Here is a 23039-nt window from a genome sequence, read left to right as displayed (position 1 = left end):
AGTTCATGCCCAGTGTTTCGTTGGTTCGAGTCCTGGGCGCGGACATGGCACTGCTCATCAAACCACACTGAGGCAGTGTCCCACATGCCACAACTAGAAGGACCCACAACGAAGAATATACAGCTATGTACTGGGGGGCTTTGGGGAGAAAAAGGAAAAAGGAAAAAAATTTTAAAAATTTTTAAAAACCATCCTCCTAAATAAATGTAAATTGCCGTTTTAAGCTATATGATAATTAAAGCAATCCATATCAAAACCTGTGGAATTTGGCCAAAATTTTTCAGGAGAAAACTAGAACTTTGAATGGGTCTATTAGATAACACAACAACAAAAGAATGAAAATTAATGAACAAACTTTCAATTCAGTAAGCTGGAGAGAAGAGTGATGTGGGTAAGATAGTGGAAGAGGATGTCCCTGCCCTCATCCCCCGAGGAAACACCAATTTAACAGTGTCACATGCTCAGAACACCTCTACGAGGAGTCCAGAAGCCAGTTAAGAAGTCGCAGAACTTCAGATAGCACAAACCAGAAGGCTCCATTGAAAAGGCTAAGAGCAGTGTCATTCCCCCATTTCAGCCCGTCCCCGAGCCTGCACACCTTGGCCCCAAGAGAGCATGTGGCCTGAGACCTTCCAGGGGGAGAGTGGAGCAGGCCAGCTAAGTCCTGGGCATTCCGAGCCCGGCCTCGGGATGGTTTCTGTCTACCTCCTCACACGGCTCACTAGGGGAAGTGGCCTAGTTTGGTGGGGGCAGCTAAGAACACAGGAAGAGGGACAAGCCTTGCTGCGGACCCAGCACAGCTCTGCTGGACCGCGAGAAGACACAGGATGAGGCCTCTTTGCTGGAAAGGATGGAGGGTGCCTTCCGTCCTGGCTGCTGGTCCAGCAGGCAGACGCCAGAGGGAGCAAGAGACTGTGGGCTCCTGAAGAAAGAGGCTAGCAAAACAAAAGAAAAAGTCAACCAAAGAGCTGTTTTTTGAAAAGGTGAACGAGATTGACAGACCCTTAGCTAGACTAACAGAAAATAAGAGGGAAGACTCGTTAAGCTAGAAAAAGAGCAGAATATACCCTAAATTGGATGATTAAAGAAGAAAAACAGCGTTATCTCAAAAGAAGCAAAAGGTTATTTGGTAGATTCAGTGTTCTTTCATAATTAAACAAAATTCTAGCAAGGTGAGGGTGCATGCTGGTGCCTTAACTAAAAGGTCATCTTGCGAACGCCTACAGCAAACGTCATACTTGATAGGAAATGTTAGAAGTATCCTCTTTAGGGTCACCAGCAAGATGAGGATTCCTGCTCCTTGTTTAAAATGAACTAGAGCCAATGCTGCAAGAAAGAAAAATACGTTCTAAGAATTTAAAAAGAAGAGATAAACTGCTTTTATTTGCAGAAGATATCATTTTCTCCACAGATTCTCATGGATTTTCGAAATCAACATGCCAATAGAAATTGTAAATGGCTATATAGTAAGTCTAACAGGAAATGTGCACAATTTTGTGGAGAAAAAAGTTTATATAAGGACCTCCACCCTCCCAAAAAAGCTTAATCAAGAGAAAGCGATAATCTTTATTGTAAAGATGTCAATTCTCCCCAAATTTACTTTGAATGAAATTCCATCACAATAAGAATCCCAACTGAATCTTTTATGGAACTTGACACAATTATTCTAAAATGTCTATGACTTCAAAAATTAATTTTGAAAGTGAAAAGGTTATGTATTTGAAATGACTGTAAATTTTGAGTCTGGCTAAGGGTTTCTTAGTGATACAAATTTGGATTAAAAAGATTTTAGTGATGATCTTTTCAAGTTCTTGATGGTCACCATCAATGAGAAACTTCTCTCATACAAGTAAGCAATAAAATAAATATACAAGTTATTTTTTTCACAGTGTTCTGTTGCTGTACCTCCACCAGCTCCTGTCTAACCTCCCTACTCCCCGAGCTGTGCCCTGTGGACCCCTAGAACCTGGCATAGAAAGGATGAGTTTTATAGCAGTGTAGTAACAAGGTTTGAGCAGCCATTCATAAAGAATAAAAAGAAAGTTTGATCCAAAGACTGAGGAAAGCAACAGCGGATCCAAGAGACCCTTTGGGGAAATAATAGGGCGCTCTACTTCTGGAAGGTCATCCCCAGCCCTGCGTGACTGAAGTGGAGATGACAGTCACTATGGCACCAGCAGCCCAAATAGGAGACAGCTATGTTCAGTTTGGAGTATCTTAATACTCCTCTAGGAGACTCAAAGATTCCTGCCCCTGTGTGGCACTAAATATTAAAATGTTTCCACAGAAGAATCCTATTGCTCTCTGAAGTTGCATGCTTTTGCCTTTTCCCATTTTTTTAAATCCTGAAAAGTAACTTTGAAACTTCACATGAATTGCTGGGGTTTTTTTTTACGTTTTTCTTCCATATTTCTGGAAGGCTCTCCAAGCAGTGATAGTCGCTTAATTTAGCCATCTCATTCTTTCACAAGCATTTTATTACTGAACCTTATTTGGCTTTATACATGACTAACTTACAAATTGGTCAATGATTTTGTGACCTCTTTTAAGGCCAGAGTGAAAGTGTTTTATGTGTTAATTATTTTTAAAAAATCACCTATGCCACTGAATAAGTTAGTTACAGCTAATTAAGAAAGGGAGATTCCAAAAGTTCTGGACAGACAAGCCTCCTGTGGAGGCATAACAGTGATGTTATTTAACTCTGAAATAATGCTTCGTAGATGAGTATCAAAGAAAAAATTGTAGTTTAATGGAAAGAATGCAAACTTGGTGTTCAAGTGAGCAAAAGTTTGAATGCCACTCTGCCACTTACCAGCAGCATGGTTTTTAGCAAGTTGTGTGTTTTTTGTTTTTGGAATCCACATGTCCTCGTCTATAAAATGAGGATAATTTGGTAGTGTAAGATCAGCTCCATCGTACTGAATGAGATAATAGACGTGAAACACCTGTTGATTGCCTCATGTATTAGGGCTAACTAGTGTATCTATATCGGCCTTGAGAACATAGGCAAACCAGTCTAGTATTAAATGTATGGAAGCTACTCCTTTTCCCCTAATGGATCTTAATCTCTAGTATTAATCCACTCAATATTTATTTATTCATTAATTCAAACATTTATTCGTTCATTAATTTTGTAGCAGGATCAGCTATGGAGAAATTAACTTATGTCTTGTTTATTTGTTTGGATGTTTTGTTCATTTCATACACATTGTATGAAAAGACAGCCTCTGTACCCTGGACCATATCCTTGCTAATACTGCTGATTTTCAATTTTTTGATTATAGCCATTGTAGCAGGTATGAAGTGGTATCTCATTGTGGTTTTGATTTGATTTCCATGACTGATGATGTTGAACAGTTTTTTATGTGTTTATTGGCCACTTGTATATCTTCTTTGGAGAAATGTCTATTCAAGTCCTTTGCTCGTTTTTTTCTTTTCTTTTTTTTTCAGGGGAGGGTTTGGAGCAGTTCTCTATGTATCCTGGATATTAAATCCTTAACAGATATGATTTGCAAATATTTTTTCCCATTTTGTAGATTCTCTTTTCACTTTCTTGACAATCTAATTTTATGCCAAATATTTTTAATTTTTTTTTTTGAGGAAGATTAGCCCTGAGCTAACATCTGCTGCCAATCCTCCTCTTTTTGCTGAGAAACATTGGCCTTCAGCTAACATCCATGCCCATCCTCCCCTACTTTATATGTGGGACACCTCCCACAGCATGGTTTGCCAAGCAGTGGCCATGTCCACAGTGGGATCTGAACCAGTGTACCCTGGGCCACAGAAGCGGAACGTGCGAACTTAACGGCTGAGCCACCAGGCTGGCCCCCAATTGTTTTTAATTTTGATGAAGTCCGATTTATCTATGTTTTCTTTTGTTGCTTATGCTTTTGGTGTCATATCTAAGAATTCATTGCAAGGTTGCAAAGATTTACCCCTGTTTGCTTCTAAGATTTTTATGGTTTTATCTCTTACAATCAGGCCATTTATCCCTTTTGAGTTAAATTCTGGATATAGTATGAGGTAGGCATCCAATCTCATTCTTTTACATGTGGAAATCCAATTGTCCCAGCACCAGTTATTGAAGAAACTATTGGTTTCCCATTGAATGGACTTGATACCCTTGTCAAAAATCAATTGGTCATAGATACGTGAGTTTATCTCTGGACTCTCAGTTATATTCCGTTGGTCTGTATGTCTCTCCACATGCCAATACCACACTGTTTTGATTACAGTAGATTTGTGGTAAATTTTGAGAAATGTTAGGCCTCCATCTAGTTTTTCTTTTTTTTTTTTTTTAAGATTTTATTTTTTCCTTTTTCTCCCCAAAGCCCCCCGGTACATAGTTGTATCTTCTTCGTTGTGGGTCCTTCTAGTTGTGGCATGTGGGACGCTGCCTCAGCGTGGTTTGATGAGCAGTGTCATGTCCGCGCCCAGGATTCGAACCAATGAAACACTGGGCCTCCTGCAGCGGAGCGCGCGAACTTAACCACTCGGCCACGGGGCCAGCCCCTAGTTTTTCTTTTTCAATATTGTTTTGGCTATTTGGGACCCCTTGTAATTCCATATGAATTTTTGGATTGACTTTTCCATTTCTGTGAAAAGGCTATTGGAATTTCAATAGGGACTGCATTGAATCTGTATATTGCTTTGTGTAATACTGACATCTTAACAATATTAAATCTGCCACAAGATGCCTTTCCATTTATTTAGGGATTCTTTTAGCAATATTTTATAGTTTTCAACATACAAGTCACCTCCTTGGTTAAATTATTTTACTATTTTAGCTGCTATTTTAAATGGAATTGCTTTCTTGATTTCCTCTTTGGATAGTTCATGGCATGTCTAGAAACACAACTGATTTTTGTATTTTGTCTTTGAATGCTGCAATTTTTCTGAATTCACATATAAGCTCTAGTAGCTTTGTTGTAGATCCTTTGGAATGCTCGGATCAAGCCGTCTGTGAATAGTGACAGTTTTACTTCTTCATTTCCAATTTGGATGTCTTGTACTTACTTTTTCTCGTCTACTTGCTCTAGCTAGAAATTGCAGCACAGTGTTGAACAGCAGCAGTGAGAGCACACGTCCTCGTCTCACTCTTGAATGTTGGGGGGAAGTTTTCGGTCTTTCACCATTGAATACCATGTTAGTTATGAGTTTTCCACAAATGCCCTTTAAAGGAAGTTCCCTTCTATTCCTAGTTTTTTGAGAGTTTTTGTCATGAAACACTCTTGGATTTTGCCAAATGACTTCTCTGCCTTGATTGAGATCATCTTGTGGTTTTTCACCTTCTTTCTGTTAACATAATACATTACGTTGACTGATTTCTTTATGTTGAACCTCCCTTATGTAAAACATTCTGGGGGTAAACACCACTTGGCCATGGAGTATAATCATTTTTTTATATGCTAGTATGGTTTGAATAGTATTTTGTTCAATAATTTGCTAGAATTTTGTTTAGGGCATTTGCATCTATATTTATAAGAGATATTGATCTATAATTTTCTTTTCTTTTGATGCCTTTATCTTAATTTGGTACCAGAGTAATGCTGGCTACACAGAATAAGTTAGGAAGTGTTCCCTATTCTTCTGTTAAATGTTTGGTATAATTCACAAGTGAAGCTGTATTGTTCTAGACTTTGGTTGTTGTTATCGGGAGGTTTTTCATTACTGATTCAGTCTCTTGCAATTGATCAGTTGAGATTTTCTATTTTTTCTTGAGTCAGTTTAGGAGATTTGTGTGTTTTTTGTAATTTGTCCATATCATCTAGGTTATGTGTCTCTGGGAGTTTGTCAACATCATCTAATTTGTTGGCGTACAATTGTCATAGTGTTCTCTTATAGTGCTTTTTAATTCTGTATATTTGATAGTAATGTTCCCACTTACAATTTTGATTTTTGTTATTTGGGCCTTCTCTCTTTTTCCTGTGTCAGGCTAGTGAAAGGTTTGCCAATTATATAGATCTTTTTAAAGAAACAAATTTTGGTTTCACTGATTTTATTGTTTTTCTGTTCTCTAGTTTAGTTATCTCTGCTCTAATCTGTATTAATTCTTTCCTTATGCTGGCCTTGGATGTAGTTGCTCCTCTTTTTCTTATTTCTCAAGGTGCAAAGTTAGGTTATTGAGTTTTTTCTTCACTTTAAATGCAGGCATTTACAGCTATAAATTTCCCTCTGAGGACTGCCTTTGCTGCATCCCATAAGTTTTGTGTTATGAGGTCATTTTCACTTATCTCTAAGTTTTTTTCTAATTTCCCTTGCTATTTCTTCTTTGGCCTATTGGTTATTTAAGAGTGTGTTGTTTAATTTCTACACATTTGTGAATTTTCCAGTCTTTCTTCTGTTATTTATAGCCTCATCCCATTGTAGTCTGAGAGAAGATACTTTTTGTGTGTGATACTGAAACCTCTGTTCCTGAGCTCACGTTCAGCTAATGTTTTGAGATAGCATTCTGTGAATGCCAAGAGATAAACAAACAAAAAACAAAACAAAACAGAAACACTGCTCCCAGTCTTTGCAGCTTGGGTCTGTGCTGGAGCTCTCCGTCATCACTTCCCCGGGCTGGCACCGAGCCTAGGGAGCAGCCCCAGGTGCCAGGTCAGGGTCTCCTTCAGTCTTGTCTGAACCTGGTGTTGCCCTGGGCATGCACGTGGCCTTCTAAATGTCCCCATGTACACAGGTGCTCTTGAATGTCCTAACTTCCCAAAGATGTCCCCTCTCCCCCAAACTCCCTCTTGGGTCTTAGGTGGCCTCGGAATGTGTAGACCCATAGCTTTTCTGCCTCAGGTGCCTGCCGTCTGTTAGTTTGTCTTATGGCAGTGTTGTGTAATGTCTGCTGCTTTTCCAGCCTGCATTCTGAGTTAGTCAAAACACCCAAATGAGTTCCTGGCAACAGTGCTTCATTTGGCCCCAGATAGGTTAGAGCAGACGTACAATTATAGTGAATACGGTCTGCTCTGTTCTCTCCACAAGGCGCTAGATCCCCACACTGGGAACGTAGGCTCTGTTCACTTTAGGCGTGAGACCATGCTGGGGAGGAGTTGGGACAACCGCAAAGAAAAATACCACAACTTTCCTATCATTTTCAAGTTGCGTTTTTCTAGATTCAGCATCTGTTTGGCTGCTGTAAACCTTAACTGTATTCCAGAGCTCTGACAATGTTGGTTCTGATGGTTTCTGCCTGTTTAACATTTCTGTGGGAGAATTAGAGCTTGGAGCTGCCTACTTTGCCATTTTGCTGCCAACACTCAATCTTTTTTGGTTTTAATTGCAAATTTGCTAGCTTGTGGCTTGCACTTTTACTATGTTTATAGTATGTATTCTGTTTGAAAATTTTTAAATTTTCAATGTATCATCACTTTTCTTTATGATTTGTCCTTTTTTGTGTTTTGATTAACTGATCTGTATTTTGTTGTTGTAAATTCATTCTCTTAATTCTTTCTAAGTTTAAAATATATACTTTCCACATTTAGGCCTTGCACCTAACGTTTTTTCAATTTTATATGATGTGAGTTAGGAAACAACCAATAACCAATTGTCTAACACTTTGTATTCCAGTTTGGAAATAACATAATCTGTGATTCTTTTTGTACACATTTTCTTGTAGAAGAACTAGAGTTTGATTTAGACAAACCGGTTTCTAATTCAGGCTGTATCGCTTACTACCTCTGTGAGCTCACTTGAATGATCGACCTTTCCCTGATCCTGTTTTTTTCCCTTTGGTGGTTGATAATGTCTGTCTTTCAAAGTTGTTTTGACAATTAAAGACAGTAGATGTAAATTACCTGGGGGCACCAGGTGCTCAACTAAATGTTTTTAGTGTTGCCTTTATTATCATGTTTTGTGTAACTCTCCTCTCTCCTCATATTTTCTATTCAATTCAGTTTATTGTGTCCTGCCTGTTTTCTATTCCTATTCTTGATGCTTTTCATGTTTCTGCTGCTAGACTTTACCCTTCAGTATACACTCAAAATTAAAAATTGCTTAGAACTTTTACATGTTTATCTTTAAACAACCTGTCGTGCAGATAACCTAGGCATGAACCAATGCAGCATATTTCTCCTAGGGTATGAAAGAGACACACTGTACGTTAGAGACCCCCTTTCTTCAGGAGAATGGAGCAGAGAGTGTCTTCCCTCTGGTTTCATACAGACACACCTGAGGCCATGATTTCCTTTAGAGTTGGGACGGCTAGGTAGGAAATGTAACCAATAAGTAGATCAGTGGCACAGGGGCACGTGCAGTAGTCACACATTTGGGGATATTTTCACTGGGTATTTCAGGTCTCCTGTAAAAAGATAAAGGCCATTTACAAAAACTAACTTCTTATATAATCTTTGAAAGTGGCTTCACTGTAACATGTAATAAAAAAGAAAGCGACTTTGCAAACATCACGAGCTCACTCAGTCTTTTTTGTTGAAGGTTTACTGTGTCTCGGGTGAATTATTTATTCAAGGAGCAGTGGAATTACATTTGGTTCTGATGTCTCAGTGCTATATGCCCGATCCCAATAGGAACCTTTTGATTGAGAACAGAACACCTCAGAAGCCCTGAACTCGAGGTCATCTGAGAGAATTTTGAGCTGGGACTGGAGCTAAATTCTGAGCTGTGGCTAATATGTTAGAAATGTAACTAACTTAAAGGAGAGTTTTATCCTCAAATTGACAGAATAGAAGTTTTCTGCCATCTTTCCCCCAAAGAACACTGAGGTACTAATCATTCACGGATGAGAGCACCTTTTTGGAAGTCCAGGAGTCAAGTGGAGAAGTTCTAGCACACTGCTGGAGCAGAAAATCTTCCAAGACTGGTCACGTTGGGGAGGGTAAGACGAAGAGCGTGACTTTACCGTGTCCTCCCTCACCCGCGCAGCACAGCTCAGGGCACAGAGAGCCCTTCTTGGCTTGTGAATTCTCCACAAGGAAAAGTCAGAGCGTGTGAGTGAGTGTCTGGCTTCAAGATACTGTCAAAGAGGCCCGTTTCTCTCTTGCCACATCCAGGACACTGAGTTGTGGGCAGGACAGTGGGGAGTGGCTGGGAGTACAGAAGCCAAGGCCAAGAAAGGAACATATCAAAGGAAAGTAGATTCTATTACCTGCATCACAGACTCCATCAGGAGGCCTGTGTGTGAGCTACTGGGGACACCATACCTGTGGATCCCCCAACTAGTTAACAGGCACTCCCAGGGCCTGAGAGAAACCACAAACTTGAGCATTTAGCACTGCAGTAGGGAGAGCAAAAGGGAGGCTGTCGACACCCAGCCTGTATTCTCAGGATCAAGAAAAGGCATACAAGCTTAAGGATTCTGCCACAAGAGGGAACAAGAAGTGTGCAGCAAGTGTAACCATAGAAAAAGGCTGAGAGAATGGGATGATATATTCAAAGTACTGAAAAAACCCTGCAAACCAAGAAAACTTTATCTGGAGAAGTTGTCCTTCAGAAATGAAGGTGAGATAAAGTCTTTCCTAAACAAACATGGAGCTCATCGCCACTAGACCTGCCTTACAAGAAATGCTAAAAGGAGTTCTTTAAGCTGAATTGAAAGGATGTTAATTAGTAGCACAAAAATATACAACACACTGGTAAACATAAGTGTACAGTCAAATTCAGAGGAGTCTAATACTGTAATATAATTATGTGTTAACTACTTAACTCTAGTATAAAGGTTAATGGACAGAAATATTAAAAGTAACTATAGCTACAATAATTTGTAAATGTATACACAATACAAAAAGAGTTAAATTGTGACATCAAAACAAAGGATCTTGGGGGGAAGTAAAAGCTTAGAGTTTTTGTATGCGATCCAAGTTAAGTTGTTAGTGTAAAATAGACTGTTATATCTATAAGATGTTTTATGTAAGCCTCATGGTAATTACAAAGGAAAAACTTACAGTAGATACACAAAAGATAAAGAGAAAGGAATCAAAGTGTACCATTCTGGAAAATCATACTTCACAAAGAAACACAGCATAAGAGGAAAAGAGGAGCAAGAGACCTACAAAGCAGCCAAAAAATCCTTTCCTATCATGATTACTTTCAATAAAAATGGATTAAATTCTTCAATCAGAAGGCATAGAGTGGCTGAATGGATTAAAAAAACAACAACACAAGACTCAACTATATGCTGCCTACGAGAGACTCACTGCAGCTTTAAGGACACACATAAACTGAAAGTAAAGAGATGAGAAAAGATATTCCATGTAGACAGAAACCAAAAGAAAACAGGGGTAGCTATATTTATATTATACAAAGTAGACTTTAACTCAAAAGCTATAACAAGAGACAGAGAAGATCAGTATATAGGGATGCAGGTGTCAGTTCAAGAGGTTATAACACTTGTAAACATATGCACCCAACATCAGAGCATCTACATATATTAGGCAAATACTAACAAATCTAAAGGGAGAAAGAGACAATACAATAATACTAGGGTACTTCAATACCTCACTTTCAACAGTGGACAGATCATCCAGATAGAAAATCAATAGGGAATTATTGGAGTTGAACTATACTTTAGACCAAATGGACCTAACATATACAGAACATTCCATCTAGCAGCAACACAATACATATTCTTCTCAAACACACATGGAACATTCCCCATGATAGATCGTATGTTAGGTCACAAAACAAGTCTTAGCAAATTTAAGAAGATTAAAATTTTACCAAATATATTTTCCAACTGAAGTGGTCTGAAACTAGAAATCAATAGCAGGAGGAAAACTGGAAAATTCACAAATATGTGGAAGATCAGCAAAACACTCCTCAATAACCAATTCAAAAAGTATCTTGAAACAAACAAGAATGGAAACACAGCATACCAAAACTTATGGGATGCAGCAAAAGCAGTTCTAAGAGGGAGGTTTATAGTGATAAACACCTACATATTAAGAAAAAAGAAAGATATCAAATAAACAACCTTATTTTAGACCTCAAGGAGCCTGACAAAGAAGAACAAACTTAGCAGAAGAAAGGAAATTACAAAGATCAGAGCAGAAAATATGAAATGGAGACTACAAAGATAATACTAAAGATCAATGAAACTAAGAGCTGGATTTTTGAAAGCATAAAATTGAAAACCTTTAACTTGATTAAGAAAGAAAGAGAAGACTCAAATAGATAAAATCAGAAATGAAAGAGGCGACATTATAACGGATACTACAGAAATACAAAGGATCGTAAGACACTACTGGGAACAATTATGCAGCAATGAACTGGTTAACCTAGAAGAAATAAATTCCTAGATATGTAGAACCTACCAGGACTGAATCATGAAGAAACAGAAAGTCCAAAAAGACCTATAACTAGTATGGAGATTGGATCAGTAAAGAAAAATCTCCCAAAAAAGAAAAGCCCAGGACCAGATGACTTCACTAGTGCATTCTACCAAACATTTAAAGAATTAACGCCAATTCTCAAACTCTTCCAAAAAGTTGAAGAGGAGGGAACACTTCCAAACTCATTTCGTGAGGTCAGAATTAATCTGATACTGAAACCAGGTGAGAATCCACAATCAAAGAAACCTACAGGCCAATATCCCTGATGAATTTGGATGCAAAAATTCTCAACAAAATAGTGGCAAACCAAACTCAACAGCACATTAAAAGGATCATCCACCTCAAGTAAGTCAGATTTATCCCTAGCATGAAAGATGGTTCAATATCCTCAAATCAATTAAAGTGATATACCACATAAACAGATGAAGGATAAAAATAACATGATCATCTCAACAGATGCAAAAAAAATTTGATAATATTCAACACTCTTTGTGCTAAACACTAGGAATGGGGGAAATTACCTCAATATCATAAAGACCATAATATGACAAGCTCACAGTAAACATCATACTCAATGATTAAAAACTGAAATCTTTTCCACTAGGATCAGGAAGAAGACAAGGATGTCCAATCTCACCATTTCTATTCAACATTGTACTGGAAGTCCTAGCTAGAGCAATTAGCCAAGAAAAAAATAAAAATCATCCAAACTGGAAAGGAAGAAGTAAAATTGTCTCTGTTTGCACTTGACATGATCCTATGGGTAGAAAACCCTAAAGACCCCCCCAAAAAACTGTTCGAACTAATGATTGAATTCAGTAAAGCTGCAGGATACAAGATCAACATACAAAAATCAGTTGTGTTTCTATCCACTAATAACCAATTAGTTGCAAAGGAAACAATCCCATTTACAATAGCATTAAAACAAATAAAATACTTAGGAATGAATTTAACCAAGGAAGTGAGGGACTTGCATGCTGAAAACCACAAAACACTGATGGAAGAAGTTAAAGAATACACAAATAAAGGGAGAGATATCTTGTGCTCATGGACTAGAAGACATAATATTTTTAAATGTCTATACTGCTCCAAAATATAGATTCAATGCAGTCTCTATCAAAATCCCAATAGCATTTTTTTTACAGAAATAGAAAAAAGCAATTCTAGAATTCATATGGAACCAGAAAACACCTTGAATGGCCAAAACAATCTTGAAAAAGAACAAAGCTGGAGGCATCATACTCCCTGATTTCAAAGTATATATCAAGCTACAGTAATTAAAACAGTATAGTACTGGCATAAAGACAGACACATAGACCAGTGAATAGAATAGAGAGCCTAGAAAGAAATCCACACATATACGGTCTACTGATCTTTGACAAGAAGGCCAAGAGTACACAAAGGGGAAAGGATTGTCTCCCCAACAAATGGTGTTGGGAAAGTAGGATATGCATATGTAAAATAATGAAATTGGACCCTTATCTCACACCACATACAAAAATCAACTCAAAGTGGATTAACCCTTGTATGCTGTTGGTGGGAATGTAAAAGGTGCAGCCACATGGGAAATAGTACGGAGGTTCCTCAAAAGATTAGAAATAGAACTACCATATGATCTAGCAATCTCACTTTTGAGTATTTATCCAAAATAATTGAAATCAGGATCTTAAAGTGATATTAGCACTCCCATGTTCGTTTTAGAATATGTGGAAACAACCTTAGTGCCCACTGATGTATGAAGGTTTAAGAAACGTGATATGTATAGAGAATGGAATATTATTCAGTCTTAAAAAATAAGGAAATCTTGCCATATTCAACAAGATGAATGAACCTGGAGGACACTATGCTAAGTGAAATAAGGCAGTCATAGAAGGACCAGTACCACATGATTCCAATTATATGAGGTATTTAAAGTAGTCAAACTCATGAAAATAAAGAATAGAATTGTGGCTGTCAGGGGCTGGGGGTAGGAGAAATAGAAATTTGCTAATCAGTGGGAATTTCAGCAATGCAAGATGAGTACATTCTAGAGACCTTTATACAACATAGTGCCTACATACAGTTATATATAGATAACCATTCTGTATTGACACTTGAAAATATGTTAACAGGGTAGATCTCATGTTAAGCTGAAAAATGAAAAAGGAGTTCAGGAGTATCTTGGTTGGGCAGTTCTGGCTTAGGGTCTCATGAAGCTGCAGTCAGGTCTTGGCTGGACTACAGTCATACGAAGCCTGGCCTGGTATCAGAGGATCCAGTTCCATGGAGCTTCCTAAGATGGCTGTTATCATGTTGATACTGGCCAGTTGGTTTTTCTCCATTTCATCCTCTCTGTGGGACTGCTTGATTGTTCTTCCAACAAGGCCTTTGGCTTTGACTGGAGCAAGCAATCCAAGAGAACACGGCCTCAGCAGCAATGCTCTTTCTGAGCTGGCCTCAGAAGTCACACCAGTGCTTCCTCCTTGCTTTGTTGTTCAGGAGCAGCCCTGATTCCATGTGGGAGGGGACTACCCAGGAGCATGAATGATGAGAGGCGAGAAGCTCTTGGGCTGTCCTGGGAGTTACATAAAGACCTTGATGTTTTGGCACGATTTTAAGGAGGAGTAACAGTAGGAATATTTTCTCTCGATTGGGAGCTTAGAATTTTACCTTTCTCTATATAGTAAGCAATTTCAAGATAGTCACACATCAGTACACTTTGAAATGTAAAAGTAGTATATGAGTTTAAAAAAAACCTTTTATTTCATAGCGTTTCTCTTATTATCACTGAAATTGCATGAGTATTTTTGGCAAATACTTTATATATGTTTCCTAAGACTGCTGTAACAAATTACCACAAACTTGGTGGTTTGCAACCACATAAGTTTATTCTTTCACAATTCTGGAGGCCGAAGTCCAAAATCGATTTCACTGGGCTGAAATCAGACTCGCTCCAGACCCTCTAGGGGAAAATGCGTTCCTCACTTCTTCCAGCCTCTGGGTGGCTGCTGGCACTCCTTGGCTTGTGGCCACATTATTCCAATCTCTGCCTCCAGGGTCACATTGCCTTCTGTCTGTCTAATCTCCCTCTGCCTCCCTTTTATGAAGACATCCATTTAGGGCATGCAGTTAGGGCCTACCCAGATAATCAGTGAAATGCCCCTCATCTCAAGATCCTTAACGTAATCACATCTGTAACGACTGTTTTTTCCATAAAGTAAGCTTCAGAGTTTCCAGGGATTAGGACCTTTATATATTCTTTAAAAAATTATTTTAACTAGGTCATAATAACTTATAACATTGTATAATTTCAGGGGTACATTATTATTTAGCAGTTTCTGTATAGACTGCATTGTGCTCACCACCCATAGTCTAATTTTTATCCATCACCATATATATGTGCCCCTTTATCCCTCTTGCCCAACCTCCTTCCCTTCTGGTAACCACTAATCTATTCTCTTTAACCGTGTGTTTGTTTATCTTCCACATATGAGTGAAATCATGCAGTGTTTATCTTTCTCTGCCTGGGTTATTTAGCTTAACATCATACCCTCAAGGTCCATCTATGTTTCTGCAAATGGGACAATTTTATCTTTTTTATCGCTGAGTAGTATTCCATTGCACGTATATACCACATCTTCTTTGTCCATTCAACCATTGATGGGCACTTGGGTTGCTTCCATGTCTTGGCTCTTGTGAATAATGCTGCAATGAACATAGGGGTGCATAAGTCTCTTTGAATTGTTGAGTTCAAGTTCTTTGGATAAATAACCAGTAGTGGGATGGCTAGGTCATATGGTATTTCTAGTCTTAATTTTTAAAAAAATTTCCATATTGTTTTCATAGTGGCTGCATCAGTTCATGTTCCCACCAGCTGTGTATGAGGGTTTCCTTTTCTCCACATCCTCTGCAGCATCTGTTATTTCTTGTCTTGTTAATTATAGCCATTCTGATGGGTGTGAGGTGATATCTCATTGTAGTTTTGATTTGCATTTCCCTAATGATTAGCGATGCTGAACATCTTTTCATGTGCCTGTTGTCCATCTGTATATCTTTTTTGAAAAAATGTCTGTTCATATCCTCTGCCCATTTTTTGATCAGGTTGTTTGTTTTTTTGTTGTTGAGCTGTATGAGTTTTTTAAAATATATTTTGGAGATTAATCCCTTGTCAGATATGTCATTTGCAAATACTTTCTCCCAGTTGGTGAGTTGTCTTTTTGTTTTGTTCTTGGTTTCCTTTGCCATGCAGAAGTTCTTTAGTCTAATGTAGTCCCCTTTGTTTACTTCTTCTTTTGCTTCCCATGCCTGAGTAGACATGTTATTCAAAAAGATGCTGCTAAGACTGATGTCACAGAGTATACTGCCTATATTTTCCTCTAAAATTTTTATGGTTTCAGGTCTTATCTTCAAGTTATTAATCCACTTTGAGTTAATTTTGTGTATGCTGTAGGACAAGGGTCTACTTTGATTCTTTGGCATGTGGCTGTCCGTTTCCCAACTCCGTTTATTGAAGAGACTTTCCCTTCTCCATTGTATGTTCTTGGCTCCTTTGTTGAAGATTAGTTGTCCATAAATGTGCAGTTTTATATCTGGGGTTTCAATTCTGTTCCATTGATCTGTGTGTCTGTTTTTGTGCCAGTACTGTGCTGTTTTGATTACAATAGCTTTGTAGTATATTTTGAAGTCAGGGGTTGTGATATCTCCAGCTTTGTTCTCTTTTCAGGGGATTGCTTTCACTATTCAGCGTCTTTTGTTGTTCCGTATAAATTTTGGGATTCTTTGTTCTGTTTCCATGAAGAATGTCATTGAGATTCTGACTGGGATTGTGTTTAATCTGTCAATTGCTTTAGATATATGAATATTTTAACTATGTTTATTCTTCCAATCCATGTGCATGGAATATCTATCCATTTCTTTATGTCCTCTTCAATTTATTTCCATGTCTTACAGTTTTCATTGTATAGGTCTTTCACTTCCTTGGTTAAACTTATTCCTGGATATTTTACTCTTTTTGTTGCAATTGTAAATGGGATTGTATTAGTGAGTTCTCTTTCTGCTAGTTCATTATTAAAGAATAGTAATGCACCTGATTTTTGTAAGTTGATTTTGTACCCTGTGACTTTGCTGTAGTTGTTAATTATTTCTAATAGTTTTCTGATGGATTCTTAGGGTTTTCTATATATGGAATGATGTCATCTGAAAACAGTGAGCATTTCACTTCTTCCTTTCCAATTTGGATCCCTTTTATTTCTTTTTCTTGCCTAATTCCTCTGGCCAAAATCTCTAGTATTTTGTTGAGTAGGAGTGGAGAGAGTGGGCACCATTGTCTTGTTCCTGTTCTCAGAGGGATGGCTTTCAGTGTTTCACCATTAAGTATGATGTTGATTTAGGGTTTCTCATGTATGGCCTTGTTATGTTGAGGAACTTTCCTTCTATACTTATTTTATTCAGAGTTTTTATCATAAATGGATGTTGGATCTTGTCAAATGCTTTCTCTGCATCTATTCAGATGATCATGTGATTTTTATTCCTCATTTTGTTAATGTAGTGTATCACATTGATTGATTTGCAGATGTTGAACCATCCCTGCATCCCTGGTATGAGTCCCACTCAATCATGGTATATCATCTTTTTAATATATTGCTGTATTCAGTTTGCCAATATTTTGTTGAGGATTTTTGCATCTATGGTCATTAGTGATATTGGCCTGTAATTTTCCTTCTTTCTGTTGCCCTTGTCTGGTTTTGGGATCAGGGTGATGTTGGCATTATAGAATGAGTTAGAAAGTGTTCTTTCTTCTTCACTTTTTTGGAATAGTTTGAGAAGGATAGGTATTAAATTTTCTTTGAACATTTGGTAGAATTCTCCAGAGAAGCCATCTGGTCCAGCAGTTATGTTGTTTGGGAGGTTTTTGATTACTGTTGCAATCTCTTTACTTGTGATTTGTCTATTCAGATTCTTTATTTCTTCTTGTTTCAGTTTTGGAAGGTTGCATGAGTCTGAGAATTTATCCATTTCTTCTAGATTGTCCAATTTGTTGACCTATAGTTTTTCATAGCATTCTTTTATAATCCTTTGTTTTTCTTTGGTATCTGTTGTATTTCTCCTCTTTAATTTTAATTTTATTTATTTGAGCTTTCTCTCTTTTTCATTTAGTGAGTTTGGCTGAGGATATGTCGATTTTGTTTATCTTCTCAGAGAAACACCGATTAGTTTCGCTGATCTTTTCTACTTTTTTTTTGGTTTCTATTTTACTTATTTCTGCTCTAATTTTTATTATTTCCCTCCTTGTGCTGACTTTGAGCTTTGTTTGTTCTTCTTTTTCTAGTTCTGTTAGGTGTAGTTGAAGATTGTTTACCTGAGATTTTTCTTGTTTGTTAAGGTGGGCCTGTATTGCTATGGATTTCCTTCTTGGGACTGCTGTTGCTGCATCCTGTGAGAGTTGGTATGATGTATGTTCATTTTCCTTTGTCTCCAGATAGTTTTTGATTTCTCCTTTGACTTGTTCATTGATCCAATGGTTGTTCAGTAGCCTGTTGTTTAGTCTCCACATATTTGTGTCTTTCCCAGCTTTTTTCTTGTGGTTGATTTGTAGCTTCTTAGCATTGTGGTCAGAAGAGATGCTTGAAACTTGAAACTTGCCTTGTTTCCCAACATATGGTGAATGTTCCAAGTGCACTTGAGAAGAATGTGTATTCTGTATTTTTGGATGGAATGTTCTATGTATATCTGTTAAGTCCATCTGTTCTAGTTTTTCATTTAATTCCACTACTTCCTTGTTGACTTTCTGTCTGGATGATCTATCCATTGATGTAAGTGGAGTGTTGAGGTCCCATACTATTATTGTGCTGCTGTTAATTTCTCCCTTTAGGTCTGTTAATAGTTACTTTATGTACTTTGGTGCTCCTGTGTTATGTGCAGATGTGTTCATAAGCGTTGTGTCCTATTGGTGGAATGTCACTTTTATCATTATATACTGCCCCTATTTGTCTCTCTTTGTCTTTTTACCTTGAAGTCTACTTTCTCTGATATAAGTATGGCAACACCTGCTTTCTTTTGTTTGTCATTTGCTTGGAGTATCATCTTCCATCCCTTCACTCTGAGCCTGCGTTTGTCTTTAGAGCTGAGATGTGTCTCCTGGAGGCAGCATTTTGTTGGGTCTTGTTTTTTAATCCATCCTGGCACTCTGTGTCTTTTGATTGGAGAATTCAATCCATTTACATTTAGAGTGATTATTGATATCTGTGGGCTTAATAGTGCTATTCTATCTCTTGTTTTCCAGTTGTTCTGTATTTCCCTTGTTTCTCTTCCCATGTATTTCTGACTGTCATTTCAGTTTGGTGATTTTCCCAGTTTCCCCTTTATTTATCATTTGTGTCTCTGTTCTGATTTTTTGCATAGTAGTTACCATGAGGCTTGCATAAAAGATCTTGTAGATGAGATACTCCATTTTCTGATAGCCTCTTATCTTCATTAGCCTAAGCAGGTACCATCCCTTTCCTCTTCCCTGTCTAAATTCTTTTTGTCACAAATTATTCCATTTTGTGTTGTGAGTTTGTGATTAAAATGAAGTGTTTATAGTTATTTTTGATGCTTTCCCTCACTTTATCTTTAATGTTATAATTAAATGTTTGCTAACCTGTTCTGATAGAAAGCTGCAATTTTCTGATTTTTTCTGTCTATTTATCTCTTTGCTCAAGGCTTTGTAAACCTTTCCCTTTTGTTTCAGGTATAAGGGTATTCTTAATCATTTCTTGTAGGGGGTCCATGTGGCAATGAACTCCCTCAGCTTTTGTTTATCTGGGAGAGTTTTTATTTCTCCATTATATCCGAGGGATAGTTTTGCTGGATAGAGTATTCTTGGTTGAAAGTTTTTGACTTTCAGTATTTTGAATGTATCACTCCATTTTCTCCCAGCCTGAAAGGTTTCTGCTGAGAAGTCTGCTGAAAGCCTGATACGATTTCCTTTGTAAATTATTCTCTTCTGCCTTGCTGCCCTTAATATTTTTTCTTTTTCATTGACTTTTTCCAGTTTTACTAATATATGCCTTGGAGAAGGTGTTTTTACATTGATGTAATTAGGAGTTATAGTGGCTTCATGTACTTGTAATTCCATTCTCTTCCCCAGATTTGGGAAGTTCTCAGCTATTATGTCTTTGAACAAGCTCTCTGCTCCTTTCTTCCTCTCTTATCCCTCTGGAATACCTATAATCATTATGTTTCACATTGTAATTTCTCAGAGAACTTATTCATTTTTTTTAAGTCTTAGTTCTCTCTTTTCCTCCTCCTGAAGCATTTCTATATCTATGTTCTCTAAATTGCTAATTCTGTCCTCCATAATGTCAGCTCTGTTTTTTAAGGTTTCCAGAAGATTTTTTATCTCATTCTTTGCGTTCTTCATCACCAGCATTTCTGTTTGTTTATTTTTTTAGAGTTTCAATCTCTTCTGTGAAGTATTCCTTCTGCTCATTAATTTTATTCCTGAGTTCATTGAGCTATCTTTCTGAGTTTTCTTGTAACTCACTGAGTTTCTTTAGGAGAACGATTTTGAATCCTCTGTCACTTAGATTGTAAATTTCTGTGACCTCTGGATTGGTTTCTGGAGAATTGTCATTTTCCTTCTGATCGGAAGTGTTAATGTATTTCTTAATGGTATTTGATGAAGTGAACCTTTTTTAGCTCATAGTGGTAGTATCTGGTTGGAGATTCCACCTGTCACCACTGGGGGGGGGGCAGGAGCTGTGTTTTCTGAACCTGCTGCAGCTGCTGGAAATTATGCTGATAGGACTCGGCTGTGCCTGCCCACTAACCGCCACTGCCTGGTGGGTCACACACACTGGCACAGGCGCTCTCGTGAAGATCCACTGTCCTGGCCAACCAGCCGAGTTGGTCCTCCAGCTGACCAGGCAGAAGGGGAGCAGAGGGGTGCTTTCTTTTGCACACGTGAGCCCACTCTGCACTCACTAGTGGCCCACCTGGGCTGCTGGGCTTGGTGGGGGCCGCATGTGGTGTCTAAGCTTCCTCAGGTTGGAGAGTTCCTGTGGGCTGGGTTGTATCTCCAAAAGTGAAAGTGTTCTCACAGAGGCCTGCCTCTTCCCCTGTCTCCTCTTAGAGTCAAGCGCCAGCCACTGCATGTGGACCTGTGATCCAGATTGCTGCTGCTGGGGAGGGGGAGGAGATCTCCTTGCCTCCTTCCGCTGCTTCCCAGGAACCCAGTGCCACCACCTTCAAACACATGGCTGTGTGGATCTCTCAGACATTCTATTGTGCTGTGTGGGTACGAATGTCCTTTTGGTTGTATCTTAGGAGGGAGAGACTAAGGGAACAGCTCACTGCACCATGTTGCTGACGTCACTCCCTGGACATGGTTTTGAGGGCCATGATTTAGCCCATCACACTTTACAAAGGCTGAAAACAGAGGCTTGAAAGTAAAATATACTCTTTTAGTTGGTGTCACTGTGAAGAGTTTAGACCAGTGAGTAGAAAGCAATACAAAGCATTTATTAATATAAATTTCAGATGTACAATTTTTCTTTTTCTTTTCCAGATGCATTTTATGTTCATTCAACAAATAATGATTAAGTATCTGCTATATACTAGGCACTGTTCACCCACGAACTTATCTCCCTGGTAATGACTCTTTGTTTTTTTTGTTTGCTTATTTATTTATTTATTCCTTTTGAGATATAATTAACACATGACATTATATTAATGTCAAGTGTACAACATTACAATATTTTCTACACACAGAAGTAGGCAGTAATTAAGTGATTGAGGCATACTATGCCCTTTAAACTTGTGTGTGTGTGTGTGTGTGCATTTAAAATTTTTGACCTGGAGGGAAGTGGTGAGAAACATGCTGGGCACTAGGGAACTAAGGATTCAACTACAATGAGAAGAATTTGAATTGGAGAGAATCAGGATCTGTAGCTGGTGGTGGATTTGACACATGTAGCTGGGGGCTGGGCAAGAGGTGGGAGGCAATGTGCTTATGAGTGTATGAATTCTAAAGCCAAGATTGCCTTCAAGAATGTGCTCATTTGTTAAGCATTTTACATTCTAAGGTTTCTTATTTACAAAAACATTTCTTTAAGGTCTTTTTTTTCCTTGAAATACCTTCATCGTGTAGTTCAGGTAGTGAAATATTCAATAATAATTGTAAATAGCAAGTGATTTTGTCAAAACAAACAGGATGTTGATCAAAGTGAACATGAGGTCAGTAACACAAAAGTCCACTGAAAATAAAAATAAACCCACAGACAGACTCTATTTTAGGAGACTGAATCATTGGCGTCAAAATAAGAAACAAAGATATAACCATGGATCCAAATACAAATGGCAAACGCACCTGAAAGTAAAAGGAACGTTACGATTAATGATGACTTTGTCCTCAAAATTTCTATAAACAACATAAGAACATTCTCTTTCTATTTGGAACAAATGTGTCACTAGGGAGAAAACTGCAAGTATGTTTTCAAATATATTTAGAGGGACAGTCTCAGTATTACATTGTAGAAAATAAATTAGTGGCAGACTAAATGATTGTAAAAACGTGGAATTGTGTTTGTTTATTTATACACCTGTGTTTTTCATGAATGCCTACTCTATTCATGAGAAACTGTCACTTATTTACTAAAATCAGTGCTTTATTTTTAGGCATAGAAAAAAATGCATTATTAGACATTATTGTCATAAATCAAAAATTACTATGTCCTTCCAGTATTAGTCTTTGAAGTATTTTTAGTTTTGGGAATTTGGGAACCTGGTCATATCATAGTTGTAACGTTTGTTTATAATGCTCCTGTATCCGCCGTGTGCCAGTTTTTCCCAGAGCAGGACTATGAAGTAATAAAAAGAGGAGAAACGTTGGAATCAGAAAGTCTGGTTTGAAATGCAAGCTCTGCTGTTTTACTCGTTCCTTCCTTCAAGAAACCTTCCCTGAATTCCTATGTGCCACTTGCTATGCTGGGGACACAGAGGTATTTAGGACAGATAAGGGATGTTCCTCCAGGGATCTTAGCGCCACTGTTCAGCCCTGTAACCTTGGGCTACTTAATTAATCTGGTCCTCAGACCCTTTTGCAGAGAGGAGCAGGAAGATGGCCCCCCAAGTGCCCACCATGTGCCTGCCCCTCCCCTGACCCTGCACCAGTGCCCAGGGTCGCCATCACTGCACAGTGAGAAGTCTGGGGCCCTGCATCCCGCCAGAACTGAAGGGAGGATGTGGCGGGCTGGTGGGTGCTACGGGATAAATATGTTCAGAAATTTTTAATCCAATATCTTCAAAATGAGTGCATTGTGTGTGTTGTTATTGTTTAAATATAAAGTCTGAAAGTCAGGGGAAAAAAATGGGTCCTCGCAGATCCGTTTGCAAAATGAGGTTTTATCTGATGCTGGTCTTTTAAACTCTTTGTGAAAATTGCATACAGTGTACTTCAGTGGAATGTGCTCAACAAAATGACTTTTCTTAAGTAACTTTGTAACAGTGGTTTGTTTACATTTTTTACTCTTCTATGAAGCTAATAAGATTCTAAACAGAAAGATTCATCCTATTTCTCTGAGCTGTCTAGTGGAGTGCCTGGAACGTAGCAGGTAGTGACTGCATATTTGTTGAATAAATGGATGACTCAAATCCAAGATATTACCCTTCACTTTTTTCAACGTGGGGCATAGCCAAAGAGGGAGCCATTTGGGGGGAAGAAAGTCAAGATTCTCTAGGTTAGTGTTTCTTAATGGGCTTTTCTGCATAAGAATCCCCAAGATAACTGATAAATATACAGATTCCTAG

The 23039-nt window shown here is 38.1% G+C and overlaps 1 pseudogene; it reads right to left on the bottom strand.

Moving 5' to 3' along the window:
* Window positions 1-753: 753 nt before the first annotated feature.
* Window positions 754-23039, bottom strand: part of LOC124227856 (solute carrier family 7 member 13-like) — a 33352-nt pseudogene continuing 11066 nt past the window's right edge.

This window comes from Equus quagga, chromosome 16 (assembly GCF_021613505.1).
Source record: "Equus quagga isolate Etosha38 chromosome 16, UCLA_HA_Equagga_1.0, whole genome shotgun sequence".
NCBI lineage: Eukaryota > Metazoa > Chordata > Mammalia > Perissodactyla > Equidae > Equus > Equus quagga.
The sequence above is the reverse complement of the archived record's forward strand: the minus strand, read 5'-3'. Positions and strand labels throughout refer to the sequence as shown.